This window comes from Eupeodes corollae, chromosome 3, assembly GCF_945859685.1.
Source record: "Eupeodes corollae chromosome 3, idEupCoro1.1, whole genome shotgun sequence".
In the NCBI taxonomy this organism is placed as follows: domain Eukaryota; kingdom Metazoa; phylum Arthropoda; class Insecta; order Diptera; family Syrphidae; genus Eupeodes; species Eupeodes corollae.
Window position 1 is genome coordinate 54,795,244 of NC_079149.1, and position 4,095 is coordinate 54,799,338.

Consider the following 4,095-nt stretch of genomic DNA (forward strand, 5'->3'; position numbering starts at 1 on the left):
GACGTTTTAAGGTCCCTAGAATCTAAACAATAGCTTTTTGGAAGAGTTATGCGTATACCCATATGTTGGGGATACCTTTTCTATACATATCAATAGATTCCGTTTTATAGATAATAACATCAAAAGGTATGTAGAAATTACTCTCAAAAATATTAAATGAGAATATTAAAATGCAAGTAAAATTGGTAAGAATTGTTTTTCGACAAAAATATCTTGGACATAAAAAAAAGTTATTAAAATGCAATTAATTGTATTAAAGGAAAAATATTGTTGTTAAATTTAAGTCATTTAAAAAAAATCCAACTGTCAACTTTTTACAAAACACAAAAACCTACAAGAACAACAAAAAAATTGTTTTCGACTAAAATATCATGATAAAAAAAAAGATATTGACTTCAAACCTTTTATTATCTTCCTCAAAATGTTGTTTTCAATATTTTTTTCAACTCTTTAGAAATATCGAAAGACGGACACGAATGGGAAGTATTTAGTGTGGGTCGCATCCCAGCATCTGTTTAGTTTGATTTCTGAAAAGGGTTTATAAGCAGCAAAACACAGTTTTTATTTCCTTAAAATTCAATGCAAATACCTCTTCTTTTCCTATTATAGACTTCAGACTCCTTATGTCCCTTCTAAGGATTTAATTTCTGCTTCATACCCCTCAAATGTTTAAGGTTTTAATTGTTTCAAAATATTAGGCGTTTGTCAAAGGTGATTTTATACACTTATCTTGAAAAATAATAATATAACATGTGTGCTACGCTTCTCAAAGAGTGAAAAAAGGGAATGATTGACAAGCTCCCACATAAGGAAAACCTGATGAAGTGCGGTAACTAAATTAGGGCTTGTGCTTTCGCCATAACAGTAGCAAAGAATTATTTAAAACGCTTAAGAGAATTTCTCGAAGCAACATTTTACGCTGAACAAGTAGAATTTCTTTCTTTAAGGATTATAATCAAGTAGTGTCGCAAATACCAATCAACACTCCACATCATATTCGTTGTTTTCAAGAAGGCTATTGACAGCTTCTCATTCTTCTATAATAAAGGTGACATATGGACAGGTTGAAATTTCCCATCTTACACTTTGTAAGAAGATTTCAAAGGCCAAATCGAAGTAATACACCGCTGCATATTGCCGCCAATTCAGTTTCTATTGACAATCAGTGATGTGCTTCGCGCAGCCTTGACAGGAAACGGATCAACAAGAAGGACTCTGAAAACTTAGATCATACATCTTGACTGAATTGCATGCTTGCTCTTTCGTAACAACTAGCAAAAATCGTGGAGCTGAATATCAATACGTTTTGTGGATGCGGCACCTTGAAAATTAGATCAATTGTAGAAAACTTCTACCTTCATTAATATAAACATTACAAGGGGTTTTTGACTCGAGACCATCAAAGGTCAGCTGAAGAAAGTTCGTTTGAGTAGTTATGGTACAATGTCCTGCTAAAAATCAACCACGCACTTTGTAGGTCTGAGCTAATTGAGCATGGTAGTGTTTTTCATTTTTCAGCAGTTTTCAAGAATTGGTTTGGACAGTTCTGATTTTATGGGCTGGTGATGGTGGCCTATGTAATGATCCAAGTTTTCAACCTCGAGTGTTTAACGCAAGGTGGCCAAAAAACCAGAAAAACTCCAAATATTCCTTGCTTTTTTCGCTCATTTATGTTTTAGCCCTGAGGGAAAACTTTTTTAAATATATTCTACAACTTAAAGTCAAATAAATAAAAAACAGTTTGATTCTTGAGTATTGTCGACACTCAGTTGTTTAAAAATTAGTCAAATTACATTTTTAACACAAAATCGATGTATTATTACTAAAATAACAAAAAAAGTAAATTTGCCATAACTCTGGTTCAAAAAAAAAAATAGTAACTGGCTAAAAAATAGTTAAGCAGATGTAATTGTTTCCATTTTTCTCAAAAAGTGAAAAATATTTTTAGATTTGGCTTTGTGGTGTTTATTCTAAGTTGACAAGGACATTGCTTTTTAAAAATAAATGTTTGTTAAGATAATATTTCCTGTTTTTTTTTAGCTTTGAAACTTGAAATTATTAAATTATTCTCAACGGACTGTTACGCCACCTATTTTATTTATTATAATTTATGTGTTACTGATAATTTTCAATCTTTGATTTTGTATGTCAACTCACTTTTCTAAAAAGTTAACCCTCCCGCCTAACATGGGAGATCTAAACTCACATTCGAAACCGTTTTTTTTTTCTGTTGGCCCAATTTTATCACTTCAGAGTGTCAATTCATGTTGTCTTTTTTTTAACTTCCCATAGGAAGTTATTGTAATGGTCCGATTTATCAAATTGAAAATTTTGACATTTCTCGACGTTTCAAGGCCCCTAGAGTCGAAATAAAAGATTTTTAGAAAGATGTCCGTACGTCCGTATATCCGTACGTTCGCGACGTATTTTTCGTTGTCCAAAGCTCAAGAACCAGAAAAGATATCGACTTCAAATAAATTTTGTTATACAGATAAAAATGCAGAAAGATGCAGAAATTGCTCCCAAGAAAATTTCGTGGGCGGTTTTTATACCATAGCAGTTTAAAAAAAAGGTGAACATTTTGGTTAATACCAAATATCTCACAAACCAAAAACGCTAGAGACTTAAATTCAATTTTATATAACATATTGTAATGTGATACCAAACAAGTTTATTTAAAAAAAAAATCAAATTAACGTTTTTTTTAGCAATCAAAAAAACTGAAAAAAATGTGTCACCTCCAAAATTTTACGAATACAAAATTATTTTATCTCCAAACTAATTTTGTACAACGAAAAATAAAGTTTTTACCATCTTATAAAATTTTGAGAAAAATCAAATTGACAGTTTTTTGACAAAAAATAAAAACCTAAACAAAAAAATTAATAAAAGTTTGTAAAAATTGATTTTCGACTCAAATATCTTTTTAAAACTTTGAGATATTGGTCTTAAACTACATTTATCTTTTAAAAAATATTGTTGTCAACACTCAGTAAAATTTTGAGAAAATCGAATTGACGATTTTTTTACATAATATAAAAACCAAACAAAAAAAAAGTTTTTCAAAAAGATTTAAGAAACTAAAAATATTGCCTTCAAACTCTTTTTGTTTCTCAGAAAATATTGTTTTCGATATTCAGTAGTTTTTTCATGAAAATCCAATAGTCCGTTTTTTGTAAAAAATAAAATCTACAAAAAATAGTACGCAAATTTGGTAAAAATTGATGTTCGGTTCTTGATAGCGCTTAAATTAATTTCATTCATCCAATTTTGTAAAAATTTAAGCAAGTAAATTTGTAAAAATTTGTTTTCGATTAAAAATATATTTAACAAAAATGTCTATTTCAAACTATACTATTTCTTTATTTGAAAAATATTGTTGGTAATTTTAAAATTTGTAAGAATTATTGAATTGACAACTTTTTTACCCAACATGAAAACCTACAAACTTTTAAGCAAGACAAATTGTCAGACGGGATGGGAAGTTATCAGTGTGGGTCGCATCCCAGCCTCTTTTTTGTTTTTTTTTTTTTAGTATTAATACGTCAGATTTTGGCTCATTTGAATAACTGTTTCATTTACCAACACGACTTAAGACTCAAATTGTATTTGTATTCTAAAAATTTTCCTTCAGCCAAAAAAAAAATCCAAAAAGCAAATAGGGTAAGAAACCAAAATATCAGATTCAGAACTACCAGTTTTAACGCACGGTCTAATGTAAATAGTCACTGGACTAAAATACTACCGAATTTGAAAATTTCACCAAACTACGAGAATTCAGAAAATTAAGGTACTTCCTTATTGCATTAAAGATGTTTTGGTGGAAACAAGACATAACTGTAAAATTCCTAAAATATTTCCATTTTGTATGTTATTGTTGTTGGGCACCAATATTGTATCCTAGACATTCACACACAATCATTTCAAGTTGAACTTATTTTATAACACCACAATTTGGTGTTGGTCTGGTCCACTGTATTCTCAAACCTATCCATCAAACCTTACACAAGCCGAACAAACTTCAAACATGTTCGACTCAGTTAAAAATAGTTTGAATTCAAAACAAAAACACGAATTCAACCAGCTGCCAACCAT